The sequence below is a fragment of the Phyllobates terribilis genome, unplaced genomic scaffold (assembly GCF_046119375.1).
Source record: "Phyllobates terribilis strain yellow unplaced genomic scaffold, ASM4611937v1 Scaffold_5__5_contigs__length_657084704, whole genome shotgun sequence".
Lineage (NCBI taxonomy): Eukaryota > Metazoa > Chordata > Amphibia > Anura > Dendrobatidae > Phyllobates > Phyllobates terribilis.
Genome location: NW_027362765.1, coordinates 284979598 through 284996803, shown reverse-complemented (window position 1 = coordinate 284996803; position 17206 = coordinate 284979598). Strand labels below are relative to the sequence as shown.

The 17206-nt window shown below is 44.0% G+C and overlaps 1 long non-coding RNA gene across 2 annotated transcripts in view; it reads left to right on the top strand.

Annotated features, from left to right (window-relative positions):
- Positions 1-400: 400 nt before the first annotated feature.
- LOC141271124 (uncharacterized) overlaps positions 401-17206 on the top strand; it is a 205804-nt gene continuing 188998 nt past the window's right edge. For both annotated transcript variants that reach the window (XR_012321839.1, XR_012321838.1), the window contains exons 1-2: positions 401-549; positions 11327-11759. This is a non-coding gene — a long non-coding RNA (uncharacterized lncRNA). The remainder of the gene's footprint in view (positions 550-11326; positions 11760-17206) is intronic.

Sequence of the window (17206 nt, the reverse complement as noted above, 5' to 3'; positions counted from 1 at the left end):
ATCTGTGGTACATCTGTAATAGTGAGGAAGGATGTAACCTTCCTTTGGCACTGAAGTAGTTAAAGAAAATGTTCCCGTAGTTAGACCTCTCTGAACTGTTGTTAGGCCAAGCTAAGGGGTTAGCTGCAGTGATCCAGTCCGTAGAGTAGAGGGGGAACTTAGTGCCATGGTCAGACATTGAGTATGTCTAGAGCTTAGTTTAACATAATTCCTTGTGGGCAGCAGTACTTGTAACCAGCCACAAGATGCCACTGTCCTGGGTTCAGATGTCAGGTTGAGTCTGCCAGCAGTATTGCAGACAGTGAAGGGGTTAAAGGTGTGTAATGACAGCCCACAGAGGGTGGGCACATTAGGAAAATCTCTGCTTAGTTTCCAGAAGTAGGAAGTGATGACTCAGTGTTAGTTGGGACAGTGAACCATACCGGCAGCCTGAGTATATGGTGGCTTCTAGGATAGACGGGAGCTCCGTACCCTCAGACAGTGGGATCACCAGTGTGAAGATCTCCCTACGCAAGAGTCCTGTTAGCTGGCCGGAGAAACTCAACAGAGGTATTGAGAACCCGGGGCACTTTCAGTCTGCAGGCAGCAGAGGAAGATAGGACTCCAGGCTAAGACATGGGGGAGATATAGGATCTGAATACACTGTTGATATTGAAGAAGATTCCCTTGGGCTAGAGATTAGAGTCACAGAGATGCTTCACTTAAAGAGGGAACCAGGGCTGAGGATGTTGCCAGCGCCTATGACGGAGATGATAACCCGTCGGGCCTTATCCATTATATCTGCTTGTAAATATTGTACTTATTCCTCTTCCCCAAGTAAAGTCCAAGTTATGGTTAAGAACCTTGTGTCCTCTGAATATATTGCTGCCCTGGTCCCAGAAGAGAAATGCCTGGAGACAGCCGCGATCAGATGGTTTGAAGTAAGTGGAGAGCACCACATACACAGCCACACATCAGAGGGAGGACATGTATTGTCTGTAGGGTGCCAGAGCGAGCAGGGGCTACAGCTCGCTCACGACTATCTTGCTGGGGCACCTTGCACATCCATGTATTCTCATGTGTTCATATGTGCCATTTCAGTTCCCATTTGAGAAAGACCAGGTGTGGTGGAGCTGAAGTGCCACATGTGAACATATAGGTGAATAAATACATTTCATGATGTCTGCTGTGCGGCTGTTTTGTTTCCTCTGGAGAATCTTTCCCTTTTCTGTACCCACCTGTGATATAAAGCACTCCCTAAAGTAACCGTGACAGATGATACACGCTGCACCATCCACTTACGGAGTTTCAGATAAAACCATACTTTAAAAGCCGCCGTGGAACGAGCCACACAGTGGACTAGTTGGACAGACATGACTCAATGGTTTCTCCCACCGGTTGCCAGTGACTGACAGGTCTCTCTCTAATTGCACATGCAGTAATACTGTAGACCTGTCAGTCACTGGCAGCAGATGGAGAGAAGCTGTCAGGTCACATCTCTCCGATATATCCACTGTACAGCTCGGTCCCCGGGCTTTTAAAGTACAGTACAGACCAAAAGTTTGGACACACCTTCTCATTTAAAGATTTTTCTGTATTTTCATGACTATGAAAATTGTACATTCACACTGAAGGCATCAAAACTATGAATTAACACATGTGGAATTATATACTTAACAAAAAAGTGTGCATGCCGCTACAAGATGCTGTGGTAGCCATGCTGGTTCAGTATGCCTTCAATTTTGAATAAATCCCCAACAGTGTCACCAGCAAAGCACCCCCACACCATCACACCTCCTCCATGCTTCACGGTGTGACCCAGGCATGTAGAGTCCATCGGTTCACTTTTTCTGCGTCGCACAAAGACACGGTGGTTAGAACCAAAGATCTCAAATTTGGACTCATCAGACCAAAGCACAGATTTCCACTGGTCTAATGTCCTGTTCTTAGCAGTGGTTTCCTAGCAGCTGTTTTACCATAAAGGCCTGCTGCACAAAGTCTCCTCTTAACAGTTCTTGAAGAGATGTGTCTGCTGCTAGAACTCTGTGTGGCATTGACCTGGTCTCTAATCTGAGCTGCTGTTAACCTGTGATTTCTGAGGCTGGTGAATCGGATAAACTTATCCTCAGAAGCAGAGGTGACTCTTGGTCTTCCTTTCCTGGGGCGGTCCTCATGTGAGCCAGTTTCTTTGTAGCGCTTGATGGTTTTTGCAACTGCACTTGGGGACACTTTCAAAGTTTTCCCAATTTTTCGCACTGACTGACCTTCATTTCTTAAAGTAATGATGGCCACTCGTTTTTCTTTACTGAGCTGCTTTTTTCTTGCCATAATACAAATTCTAACAGTCTATTCAGTAGGACTATCAGCTGTGTATCCACCAGACTTCTGCACAACGCAACTGATGGTCCCAGCCCCATTTATAAGGCAAGAAATGCCACTTATTAAACCTGACAGGGCACACCTGTGAAGTGAAAACCATTTCCGGTGACTACTTCTTGAAGCTCATCAAGAGAATGCCAAGAGTGTGTAAAGCAGTCATCAAAGCAAAAGGTGGCTACTTTGAAGAACCTAGAATATAAGACATATTTTCAGTTGTTTCACACTTTTTTGTTAAGTATATAATTCCACATGTGTTAATTCATAGTTTTGATGCCTTCAGTGTGAATGTACAATTTTCAAAGTCATGAAAATGCAGAAAAATCTCTAAATGAGAAGGTGTGTCCAAACTTTTGGTCTGTACTGTACGTTCTCCTCTGAAATGCCGCAGCATTTCAGAGTCACACATTTCTGGCTGAGATCTTACAGCCGATGCCTGATACTTGCTGCCCGTGGATGATGGGTATCAGCTGTCAGGTTCACTTTAAAGGCGTTTTGCAAAATAATGAAAGCGCTGCACATCGGCAGTAATACATGTACATTAAGGAGATTATCTGGTAAAAGGTTCTCATGGGGGGTTAGATCTTGTAAAAATAAAAACAGAATTAGACATATTCACCTGTAGTCGCCCTCCTGGGTCCGGTGCAGACTGAAATGTGATCTGCACCAGCTGCATTAATGTCACCATTCTACCAGACACAGGAGAAAATTTTGAGGAAAAAAGTGTGTCTTAGGGTATGTGCCCACGTAGCGTTTTTCAAGCGTATATGCTGCGGAATTTCCGCAGCGTAAACGCTTGTGAAACGCTGTTATCCGCCCCCCCATGGTCCCCAATGTTATGTTCTGCTACCAAAGCTAAGGAAAGAGAGGAGATCTGTCCCTACTATAGGACTCAGCTGAATCCCTACGATGTAACAGGGAACCTGATCCTGCGATCAGACCTGCTAAAGTCCTAATCTAGTCTGTACGGAGACCTATAGATGTGGGGAGGGAATCCCTACAAGTACTAAGGACTGGGAGGAATATGGGACACCTCCTAACAGAAATAGTAGCAGACAGACGAACAAACAAAATAGATAGAACATAGAGGTCCGTAGACCAAGCAAACTAACAGAGCTAGATACAGAGCACAGGCTAGCTAGAAAGTAGATATACAATGAAGTCCAGCAAAGCCAGAAGGGCGGAGCAGGATTAAATAGGCCAACAAGGTCATGTGACCAGCAAAGGAAAAAAAACCTAACAGCAAGGTTCTAGCAGTACCCCCCCTTCTAAGAGGATCCTCCGGATCCCCTAGGACCAGGCTTATCAGGAAATCTCCTGTGAAACGCTCTGATAAGTCTGGACGCGGAAACATCATCTGACCTCACCCAAGAGTTATCCTCGGGTCCGAAACCTTTCCAGGCCACAAGATACTGCAAACTACCTCTATACCGTCTAGAGTCAAGGATGCGAGAAATTTCATATTCCCCGTCCTCCACCACCGGAGGAACAGAGGCAGAGGCGTCACCATCCGACACAACAGCTTTTTTTAACAGAGAGACATGAAAGACCGGATTAATTCTCCAGGAGGTAGGAACCTCCAACCTAACAGCAGATTGGTTGACAACCTGAAGCACCTTAAAGGGCCCTACAAACTTGGGACCCAATTTCTTAGAAGGAATCCTCAACCGCAGATTCCTAGAGGACAACCAAACCATGTCACCAACAGCGAACAAAACCTCCTGTCGTTTCCTATCAAAGTAGTCTTTAGATTTTCTGTTGGCCTCCTGAAGATTACCACGCACATCCGTCCAAACTCTTTCCAAATCACCGGAAAAATTCTCCTCCTCAGGCACGGCAGATCCCAACTTGGAGAACGACCTAAACGACGGATGTCTCCCAGAACAGCAAAAAAAAGGCGAACAACCAGCAGAAGAAGATGTATGATTGTTCAGAGCAAATTCGGCAAGTGGCAGAAACTCAGACCACCCCTCTTGATTGTCTGCCACAAAACAACGCAAGAACTGCTCAACATCCTGGTTTTTCCTTTCTGTCTGGCCATTAGATTCAGGATGATATCCGGACGAAAACGACAAATGAATTCCCAACCTGTCACAAAAGGCACGCCAAAAACGAGCCACGAACTGAGGACCCCTATCAGAAACAATGTCAGTAGGAACGCCATGAAGTCTGACAATTTCCTTGACAAAGGCCTTAGCGAGAGTTTTAGCGCAGGGCAGTTTGACGAAGGGAACCAAGTGACACATCTTGCTAAAACGGTCCACGACCACCCAGATGACAGTAAAACCCTCAGAGGGGGGAAGGTCAGTTATAAAGTCCATAGCCAAATGTGTCCAAGGAGCACTGGGGACCTCCAAAGGACAAAGCAACCCTGCAGCAGGAGTATGTGAGGACTTAGATCTAGCACATATAGTACATTGGCGCACCCACTTAATGACTTCCTTCTGCCATCCAGGCCACCAAAAACTGCGACCCACCAGTCTCTTGGTCTCAGAGATTCCAGGATGACCTGCCAACCGAGATTCGTGACACTCAACAAACAAATCTCTCCTAAAGGTCCCAGGCACAAACAACCTCCCATGAGGAGTGTTAGATGGGGCATTCTCCTGAGCTTTAAGAATCTCATCTTCCAAAATGGAGTCTAAAGCAGCTATCACAACACCTTCTTGTAAAATGTTTTCCTCTTTCTCAGCACCGACTATGGGAGAAAAACTGCGAGACAAGGCATCCGCCTTAACATTCTTAGTACCAGGGATGTAAGTAACGGAGAAATTAAACCGCGAGAAAAACAGTGCCCACCTAGCCTGACGGGCATTCAGGCGCTTGGCAGCATCAAGATATATCAGATTTTTATGATCCGTAAGAACCTGAACGGGAAATTCCGCACCTTCCAAGAAGTGGCGCCAGTGTTCAAATGCGAGTTTAATAGCCAATAATTCCCGATTACCAATATCGTAATTCAATTCAGTCTCCGAAAATTTTTTTGAAAAAAAGGCACAGGGATGTAATCCATCCCCGTTATCCTGAGACAATACTGCGCCAACCCCCACAGAGGAAGCATCAACCTCAACCAAAAACGGCCTAGTAACATCAGGCTGCATAAGGATGGGAGCAGAGGTGAACCTCTCCTTGAGATACACAAAAGCTTCAATGGCCTCAGAAGACCACTGAACCGCATCAGCACCTTTCCTGGTGAGATCAGTCAGAGGTTTGAGAATACTAGAAAATTTTTTTATGAATTTTCTATAGTAATTGGCGAAACCCAAAAACCTCTGTATCGATTTCAAACCAATAGGCCTAGGCCATTCCTGCACAGCCTGAACCTTAACCGGATCCATCTCAAAACCTTTGCTGGAGATAATGTAGCCCAAAAAACTAATTCTCTGTACAGCGAACTCACATTTCTCCAGCTTAGCAAAAAGCGAATTGTCCATTAATAACTGTAATACCTCACGCACGCTCCGCCAATGAGACTCCAGATCTGGCGAATAAATCAAAATGTCATCCAAATACACAACCACATTTTTACCGATCAAAGGTCTAAGGATGTCATTAATCAGATTCTGAAAAAATGCAGGAGCATTAGTAAGACCAAAAGGCATAACCAGATTCTCAAAATGACCCACAGGAGTGTTAAAAGCAGTCTTCCATTCATCACCCTCCTTCATGCGCAACAGATTGTATGCCCCCTTAAGGTCAATTTTAGAGAACCACTTGGCCCCCAATAACTGGTTAAACAGATCAGGAATCAATGGCAGTGGGTAAGGATTGCGTACCGTAATTTTGTTAATCTCACGAAAATCCAGACAAGGACGTAAACCGCCGTCCTTTTTTTTTACAAAAAAAAATCCAACCGCCACAGGAGACTTAGAGGGCCTAATGTGACCGGCGGCCAAACTTGTCTGTATGTATTCCTCCAAAGCCTTCCTCTCAGGAATAGTAAGGTTAAATAAACGACTTTTAGGAAGAGTCGCTCCAGGGACAAATTCAATAGAACAATCATAGTCTCTATGGGGAGGCAAAACCTGCGATTCCTTCTCAGAAAAAACTCTCCAAAAATCCTGAATAGGAACAGGCAATTCTCCCCTATCCAAAGCTGCAATACGCCCGTTACAACACTTGTCATAACATTTATGGCTCCAGGATTTAATTTCACTGGTAGACCAATCCAGTACAGGATTGTGAAATTTTAACCAGGGCAAACCCAATATTACTGGAGAAGGCAAGTTATTCAACACTACCAAATCCAATTTCTCATGGTGAACACCATTAATAGTGAGAGGAAATTCACTGACCTTGAGAGTAATATTCTTCAAAGGGGAGCCATCCACAGAAACCACAGCAATGGGGGATGATAAAGGTTCAGGTTTTAAATTGAGTTTTTCCACGAATCCCCCATCAATTACATTCAGTGTAGACCCGCAATCAACAAACACCCGAAATTCCATTAATTTTTCCTGAGCAATCGTGGAAGCAGCTAAAAATACACCCTTGGAATTTAAACAGGCAATACGAGCATGACTGACCATTTTTTTTTCTTTCTTCATACGAAGCTCACAGCCTTTAATCAAATGACCAGATTTTCCGCAATAGAAACACAAGCCTTCCGAAAAACGACGGTCTTTTTCTTGAGAGCGAGGTGCCACCGATCCAATCTCCATCGGTTCACCACTGTTAGTACACACATTATCATAACCAGAAACTGACATAGCAGAGGATTTGCTCTCATTAACCCTAGCACGCAGTCTTCTATCCACCCGTATAGCTAATTGCATAGCCTGTTGCAAATCCTCAGGTGTAGGATAAGCAATTAGCAGGTCTTTAACCCTTTCACTGAGCCCAGCAAGAAATAGACTTTTCAGAGCAGAATCGTTCCACCCTGTTTGAGTGGACCAACGACGAAAATGAGTACAATATTTTTCCACATTACCTGATCCTTGTTTTAAACGTCTCAACTCAGTCTCAGCTGATGCCACACGGTCAGGATCATCATATAATAATCCTAAAGCAGAAAAAAAACTATCCACTGATCTGAAGCATGTATCACTAGGTTGCAAAGAAAAGGCCCACTCCTGAGGCTCTTTGCGCAAAAGTGACATTATGAACCCTACGCGCTGGGATTCATCCCCAGAGGACTTGGGTCTCAAACGAAAATACAATAAGCAAGCATTTTTAAATGAAAAAAATTCTCGATGTTCACCAAAAAATAAATCCGGCAAACATACCTTAGGCTCCAAGAAATATGCTCCAGGACAGTTACTCACGTGCTGACGGAGCTCGGCCACTTCCAGAGAGAGTCCCTGCAGGTGTTTAGCCAAATCCTGAACCGACACCATGATGGAACAAAAAAAAAAAAAAAAATCTTTCCTTAGAGAATTTGCAGGCTGGACTTACTGTTATGTTCTGCTACCAAAGCTAAGGAAAGAGAGGAGATCTGTCCCTACTATAGGACTCAGCTGAATCCCTACGATGTAACAGGGAACCTGATCCTGCGATCAGACCTGCTAAAGTCCTAATCTAGTTTGTACGGAGACCTATAGATGTGGGGAGGGAATCCCTACAAGTACTAAGGACTGGGAGGAATATGGGACACCTCCTAACAGAAATAGTAGCAGACAGACGAACAAACAAAATAGATAGAACATAGAGGTCCGTAGACCAAGCAAACTAACAGAGCTAGATACAGAGCACAGGCTAGCTAGAAAGTAGATATACAATGAAGTCCAGCAAAGCCAGAAGGGCGGAGCAGGATTAAATAGGCCAACAAGGTCATGTGACCAGCAAAGGAAAAAAAACCTAACAGCAAAGTTCTAACACCCAAGGGGTTTCCGCAAGTTCAATGCCCATGCTGCGGATTTTTCCGCAGCGTTTTTGATGCATGGAAAAATCCGCAGCATGTCCATTAATTTTGCGTTTCCGCAAGCGGAATTGCCTTTGCAATGCAATAAAAAATGCAAGGCAATTCCGCATGCGTTTATCCGGGAGAGGACATGCAGAAATGAAGCAGAAAATTTCTGCTTCATTTCCGCAGCGTGGGCACATAGCCTTATGGTCTGAAAAATACGTTATATCACCGCTCTACCAGACACATGACTGCTACAGCTTGTGATGCATGCGTTCAAGTTACCTCACCGCTGCAACCTATCACAAGCTGCAGCAGTCCTATGCCTGGTAGAGCGTTGACATACCTTATTTTTCAGACTACAAGACTTACTTTTTTCTCCCCAAATTTGGGAGGAAAATGGGGGGTGCATCTTATGCTCCAAATGTAGCTTACCGGGGAGTTGAGGTGGTGGTGTGGGATCGCAGGAAAATCAAATTCCCTGATACTTCTGTTTCCCAGAGCCTCAGTCCACACAGAGTGGAGCAGCACAACAGTGGAACATGGCTAGTTGAGTGATACATATTTTTTTTTTTAGCAGTCAGTACTTATAAAGCCATCATTCTCTGTGGTGATGGGGACCATTGTGCGAGCGTTCATACCATGTTTAAGGGAATTGTACTGGTGGGGCCATTATACTGTTTCAGGTGATATGGAGGTCTCATTGTGTGGGGGGGGATCATGCTATGTGAGGGTATATGCTGTAGGAACATTATACTGTTTTGGAGACATTGGGTTCATCATACTGTGCATGTGGGGAATTCACTGTTGGGTGCTGGTATCATGCAGTGTGTTAGATGCATTTTTAGAGGCAGTATACTGTATGGGGCCACAAAAGGTATATTGTAGTGGGTGAACAAAGTAAGGGGCTTAAAAAGAAGCAAATTACTGTGTATGTGCTGCAATACATGTCTCTCTCCCTATCTTTAAAAGTTATGATGTATGCCATTTTGTGACTCTTCCTGTGCGCCATGACCCCGCCTACTCCACCGAATGGGAAGGGCGGGCCCAATTAGGACTTTTGCTTTGGGGCCCTATGGTTTCTATGTACGCCCCTGCTGGTGCTGGTGCCAGGAGCAAGCAGCCATGTGACTGCACGTATGCAATTTACATACTTCTGTCCACATTTCGACTAGACGTTTCTGGCCTCACTCAATTTACTAGTATTGAGCGAGGCTACGCACGTCTAGTTGGCTGCATGTATGCAAATTGCAAACTTGAGGTCACACATCCGCCTGCTCATGCCTGCAGACTTGAAACCCAAGTCTGGACAACCCCTTTAAGCTGCATCATATAGAATACACTGAGAGTCTAGTGTGAAACTGCATCACATAGGGTACATTTATTTTTGCAGTGTGAATCTGCATCACATAGAAATTACACTGAGACTGAGTTCTATATGACTGATTTTTCACTTAGTGTTCTTAGATAGGACTTGGAGCAGTTAGTGCCATGTGATGTTTCTGCAAAATCTGAGGCATCATTGTAAATGTAGGCTAGATTCGGGGAAACATATCAGAATGAGAGAAAGAATTAAAATGACAGACAACCCAGACACAGGACAATAACTAAAACAGGTATACACAAAGCATAAAAAGAGGCTTTAGATTATTATTTATTAAACAGGATCTGTTACCAGGTCAGTTTTCAATCTTAGTTTCTTCTTGCTGCTCCCTTGAGTACATTTTTTTTAAACCCACCATACAGTTCTAGCGATATGGGGTTTTTTACTTATTGCAAATTTTTATGGTCTTTTCCAAAGGGGCATGGCTAACAGAATTCTCTGGGGGCGTGTCTTCAGGCTGTTCTGTATTATTATCCTATGAATTACGCCCTCTTGGTAAATTCTATAAAAATTATCACTAAATAAAAAGGCTCATATCTCTAGGACTATATCGCAGATTTAAAATTAAAGCATAGATGTAATACTCAAGGGAGCAGCAAGAGTAAAATAAAAGCAAAAATTGGCTTGTTTTGACATGGTGACAGGTCCTCTTTAATAGCCTTTGCTGCACTATATAGGCAATATAAATAGCTGGATTGTGTTATCTTCCAAAAATAGGTAGAGAATTGCCTTAAAAAATTGGAGAAAAACAGATCATAAATTACACAAACCCGGGTATTATCCAGCTGCCCTTCGCTGTATTTGAATAACTTACTCATTGAACCTAACATCACGCAAAATGAGATCCCAACATTCCTCAATTGGCACCTTAACACATTTCTGCCTACAATGCTCTCCTGCTTACAAAGCCTTGAAAAGCTAAGGATGGAAGACAGCAGCTCAGTGACCCCTGCCTCACAGTGTGATGTGAAATTACTTCACCGTCACCACATCTTTAGGATGTGTCATTGTAAGAAAAATCATTAAAAAGAACTTGTGAAAGCATTAAGACGGGATAAGATTGAAAACATTTCAGTAATAGACTAAGGAGAGACAGTGAGAAATGACTGTCTGCGTTAAAAGAGGCTAGAGGAGCTTTAAATGAGCTTAGAACAGCATCCCATATAAAACCTTAAAAGATAACAATGGACAGGTATGGAGAACAGTACTGAATATTTACAATAGCTGAGTCTGGAAATTAAAGAATCATACCTGCAGAAAATAAATTATCTGTCTATCTATCTTTCTATCAATCTATCTATCTATCTATCTATCTATCTATCTATCTATCTATCTATTTTTCTGTCTGTCCGTGCCTACATTTTCTATCAGTGTTTTTCATGGCTAGATCATGTACCCATTATAATCTATGGGGCTGGTCACATGTTATGGAGACATGTCCGTTTTTTATAGTAATGGATCAAAATTACCCATACAAGTCTAAGGGTCAATCAAAAATCATGGACAGCACCACTTGAATGGCCTCAGTGTGTAATCAATGTGCTGTCCATCATCAACATTTTAATGGATAGGAGAAGCTTTGAACTTCATTTTTTTCATGCAAAAAATCACTGATGAAAAACTGATGGTAAAAATTGATACACTGACCAAACACTTATAAAAAGTACCGGTAGATCAAAAACATTGATGAAATTTGGACTTTTTTGTGCAGCAGAGAAATTACTGACGTCCTTTCTCCCCTGCAGCTTGCTGTGTGTTGGTTTGGACAAGAAGCAGGAAGTGATAGTTCAGGAAGTGTCTGTCAGAGACTCGTGCTGCCCTGTGAAAGACTCGTGCCTGTGAGAGACTGATGCCTGTGAGAGGCAGGCAAGACAATAAGTGTGTCCTAACAAGGGAAAAGATAGTGCCCGGTTACCGCAGGATCAGTCTCCAGGACCGTGTCAGAAGATAAGAGGTGCATTGCACAGCCAGGGTAGTTCTCCCCGAGCACCTGTAACTTGAAGGAGGAAACAACTCTGTGATACCAGTAATTCCTCAACATTGAAAGTGGGAGGAATTGCCCAGATCCGGAAGAAGACAGACCTGTTAACCTGAAGAAAGGGCTCAATACAACAAACTGGGCTCAAGTACAATAGGACCAAGCAGAAACTAACAGACATTCTCCTGCTCTACAGAACTGTGAGTGTGACACCGGTGTCCAACTGTGTTAGGCTGTAGATCAGGTTTCTTTATTTAGGGCGCTGCAGCAGCATGGCCCGATTATCAGAAGTCAGGTAGGAATTTAGCAGAGAGTAGTTTGAAGAAATTGTTTATACTGTTTGTATTGAACTTTGCATTGCCATAGCTGGAACGCAACTTGTGTGACATGCGCCAGCTATCTCTCTTTGTATGCGTTATTGCAGTTACCATTACAATAACTGTTAGTCTTATTTTCTGGCATATAATCCTCTGTCTTTTAAAAAAGTCGGTGTTTTGTTTCTGCCTCCTCGTCTACTGCACCGTATTTGAATCCTGCCTGGTGGTAAAGTCGGTGTTTTGTTTCTGCCTCCTCGTCTACTGCACCGTATTTGAATCCTGCCTGGTGGTAAAGTCGGTGTTTTGTTTCTGCCTCCTCGTCTACTGCACCGTATTTGAATCCTGCCTGGTGGTAAAGTTGGTGTTTTGTTTCTGCCTCCTCGTCTACTGCACCGTATTTGAATCCTGCCTGGTGGTAAAGTCGGTGTTTTGTTTCTGCCTCCTCGTCTACTGCACCGTATTTGAATCCTGCCTGGTGGTGTCGTTCAGGCACTGCTACATATGCGCCAAAACACATTCTGCTTCTGGACACTGCTGCTGCCACTGGACTCTGCTGCTGCCACTTGACTCTGTTGCTGCCACTGGACACAGCTGCTGCCCCTAGTCTCTGGAACAGTGCAAATGTGGAGTGATATGGAGTGACGAGTCATGTGTCACTATCTAGCAGTTTAATGGATGAATCAGGTTGTAGATGATGAATGCTATCTTATAGAAGATGGAGAAGGGAAGGGGAGATACAAAGCTACATACATTTCAAACAATTGTATGATCCCAACTTTATGGCAATACTTTAGAAAAGACCCTTCCCTGTTTTAAGATGACTGTGCTCTTGTGTGGAGTAAAGTTCCTCAGATACATTCAAAAATTTTACGAAAAGCCATTCTTAAATAGTGGAGGCTATGATAGCAGCAGGGGGGTCCCAAATCCATATTAGTGCCTATAATTAAAAAAAAAAAAGAAGTTCAACAAGGTAATATACATGTGATTGTCAGGTAGCCATATACTCTAATTTTTTGGGGTAATTTCTAATCTATCTAATTGTCATATCTATCTATCTATCTATCTATCTATCTATCTATCTATCTATCTATTTACCTATCTATGATAATTATTTGTGCCTATAGATGTCAGCTACAGAGTGTGGCAGCTGGATTAGTGCTGATTTAACCCAGCCATGGTGTTACCATAAGGCAGTGTAAGGTTCAGAATCCCTGATTCCTCATCAGAACTGAATTTCTGACATCCTTGGTCCCAAGGTCTCTAAGACAAGTTAATGCAGGGAGTTTATACTTTCATCAGAATCTCTTTTAGGTATACACTAACAGACGTCTGTGCATTTGATATGCATTATATACAGTATATTGATATCCCCATACTCATCATTACCTGCACAATAATGTTACACCATGTCAGTTCTCCTGACAGCCCTGTTTTTGAAGTATTTCTCATGAAATAATAACTCACACATTATTTTGAAAATCTTAGAAGCATCTTCTTAGAACTCAGCTATGTGCGATTCCTTTGTTATTCCTATTGAAATTGTATAAGTAAATTGACATCTGGAGGATTCCAATTCCCTTTCCAATAGTGTGTGACCCTATAATTATTGCAGCCTGTTTTTCTGACAATCATCCTTACCAACCCCTGTATACATCACTAGGTTTTACCTTTGGTTTAACTTACCGTTGCCATTTCTTTAATTTTGACCCTTTCCCTGACTTGGCATTTTGATCTGCAATTGTCCCTGTCTACAAAACCGCCTCGTTAACTTACATCCATCAGCTCTCTCAACCAATACATAAATACTCCATGGACAGAACCTAGGGGCCACTGCATCGAAGGCCATATTACTGTAATAATGAAAACAAGGGTGCTCCTGGATAGTGATGAGCGAATATATTCGAAATCCGATCTCAAAAGTTAAATTCGACACGAATATGGCACATTCGGATTCGTGAAAGGAGAGCATTTTTACTTAAATTCGGGAAAATCTGTAACATTCGGCGAATAAGTGCGGGAAAATTATTGCGGGGAAACTACAGTGTTTTTAACAGTTTGACAAGCATAGTGCTTGTGTATCATGAGTGGGGGGACGTGTTTGATGAGGGGAGGGGCTGGGGAGAGCTCAGAAGAGGTCAGAGGAGTGACGCGCTTGTAATCTTTTTTTTTTTTTTTTTCCTGTAACTTTAAGTGAGCAAATCGCGGCTAGCCAATCAGAGCACAGGAAGCATCCACACTGTCCAGACACAAGGGTTTCTGCCATTGCCTGCTGAAATCACGTCCTCTCTATATATAGGCCATGTTCCCTCAGCGCCATATTTTATGCATGTCACTGCTCACAGACACTGCTGCTGAGTGCTCCTGTGTAAAGAGCGATTTTAGCAAGAAAGATAGGTGGTTGTTTTGAAGTGAGATAGTTTAGATCGTCTGCTGTATGCCTGTGAAATTGACCTTGCAGCACATTTTTTTTTCTTGCGCAGTTACTCAGGTTTAGACAAAAACAGCAGGGCCCATTGCATAGATCTGTGTTTTGCACTGCTTGTATTGTGCTCTATGCACCAGTATCCCTTCAATCTATTTTTTCACTTGCTCATGTGATAAGCAAGCAAGCCCTACTAGCCCACCTGTTCATTTAGTAGGGTTGAAATTCAGCTGTATGAAGACTCTACAGAGCTCCTCCTGAGTGCAGAGCACTCTTTTTTTTAATTTGCTAATGTGATAGCGAAAGCTATAGTCGCCCACTTTGTCATTTTTTGTGGGTGAAAGTCAACTGTATGCACAGTAAAAAAATATATTTTTTCTGTTGCTAGCCATACTACAAAAAATATTTTTTTCTGTCGCAAACGTGATACACTCTGCTAAAAGCTACCTACTACTTTAGTGGCGTTGAACTTCAGCTGATTTCAGAGTAAAAAACCTGATTTTTTTCTGTTGCTAGCCAGACTACAAAAAATATTTTTTTCTGTCGCAAGCATTATACACTCTGCTAAAAGTCAGCCACTACTTTATTGGCATTGAACATCAGCTGTTTTCAGAGTGAAAAAATAGATGTTTTCTGTTGCCAGCCAAAGTCCAAAAAATTATTTTTTCTGTGACAAAGGTGATAGAGTCTGCTTTAAGCCACCTACTACTTTTGTGGCATTGAACTTCAGCTGTTTTCAGAGTAAAAAATTAATATTTTTTCTGTTGCTAGTCAGACTGCAAAAAAATATTTTTTTCTGTCGCAAATGACACGCCCCCTGGGCCTGTGCTGTGCAGGGGGATACCCGGAGCCGGATCGCTGGGGGTTGTAGTTCTCCTTGGCGGTGACCCGGTCCGTGCCCAGGGTGGTCAATTCAGTGGCAGTCTTAAGTACTAACAATGTCAGACTACGCCACCCGTGGATTGCGGTCAGTGGGGACCGCCGCTGCGCTGCCGACCGCTGAGGCTGATGTTGTTTGCGCAGCCGAGTATGGGATAACTCCCCACGGGAGAAGTATTGCCTCAAGGCAGCTAGTGTGGATGCTGGGAGTGATGGTGTGAGCGTCCCAGTACTGATGGTGCTGGTGCGGCGATGAAACACAGAGACTTGTAATTGCAGTTTCCAAAGCTTTACTCACGGTTGTTATTCTGGTCACTTGTGCACATGAGGGACCGCCTGAGCCGTGCTGCGTTCACCAGGCAAGGGACTCGACCAACTCCCAGGCAATTCCAGAGCGTGGCACAGGGCTCCCTTCCTTTCCTTTCTCTGGCCGTCCCCACCAGTGACCCACCTTTGTCCAGCTCCCTCGGGCCTTCTCTGGGCACGCTGATCTCTGCGTCCCTGACCCTATATGGTATGCCTTCCTGGTGGATGTAGTGAGGGGTCGCACCAAGATGTGGTAACAACCTACGGTCTTTGGCTGAGGAATCTGTTGCCTCCACCAATTTGGGTTCCGGTACCCTGTTCTGCCAACCCTTCACCCTGTATCTCCTGGGCATATGGGGTTCCTTCTGTCCTCGTGTCTCTGGGCCTTTCTCTGTGTTCCTTGCTTCCTTTCTCCTCTGTTCCAGTTCCTTTCTTACTTTCCTTTCCGTTCCTTCTCCTCTCTCTTTCTGCTGTTTCTGGCCTCCACTCCAGGCCTGCCTCTGGAGCTGGGCCCAGACTGAGCCACAGCTCCCTGTCAGCCCTCTCTGGCTGAACTCCTGTCTTCTTCTCCTCCTCTCTGAACTGGCTCCTGTCCTAAGATGGTGCCCACCTTATATACCTCCTTCTAACACCCGAGCCCAGGTGACTAGCAACCAATGGGCTCCTACCTATGCCCAGAGACCCACCCCTATCTGCTCCTACACCACTGGGTGTACTTCCCCCTCCCCACTCCAGTCAGGAACAGATGCTGTCGTGCCTGCACTTCTGTCTAGTGGGAGCACCATTGAGCTGTCCCTCTGAAATGGGGTGTGTGTGGTGCATGCAGCTTACTGAGTCCTGGTCCACACTCCATCCTTACCCGGGAGTGGAATACCACACCTCTGGTTTGAGGTGCAATACCCCTGTAGCAGCCGAGCCCTCGGGGTGCTACATTCCCCCTGGTAAATCACAGCACGTCCTCGGGCTGGAATAGAATAAAACAATTTTCAACATACAAAATTTTAGAATGCATTCGCTTATAAGACATTTAACCACAAACTCATCCCTTTATGGGAGGTACTCTTTTCTTTCCAATGTTACTGGTATAAACATTATAAAACATTATAAGACTTTCTTCACACACACATAAAATACCATAAATTCTTTTAGCAGCAAATTAAACTTTTCAATATAAAACTTTTTCAGTATAAAACATTCTTAAACAAAAACATTTTCAAGTAAAACATTTTCAAGCAGATTCTTGAACTCTGGCCGCTGTGCAACTTGCGACCAGGAAAAGGTGCAACAGTCCATTTAATCTGCCTTGAGGTAGACGTTGCGGTTTTTGTATAAAACTAGTAGGGGGCGCTTTAAGAAGCGCAACTATTTACAAGGGGTTGGCCGCTCTCAGTCCTCGGCCAAGTAGGGAAGGGGATGGCTGTTTACAGTCCTCAGCCTGGTAAGGGATTAGGGGCAATTTTTAAACAGTCAACAGTTCACTATTTGTCCCAATGGGGACCACACTTTCACAAACAGGAACAGTTCCATTTTACCGTTTACTGGTAACAGTGTCCTCCTCGCTCTTCCGGGTAGTCTTCAGGTCCGTCTGGACCCTCAGGGTAGTCCATGTCTGGGCGGTACCGCAGCTCCTCCTCTGTTAGACGGTGGACATGGAGGGCATACAGTCCCTTTGCGCCCTTGTGCCGGGTGTAGGTGACCACGTCACCGGGGTACAGGTCACGGC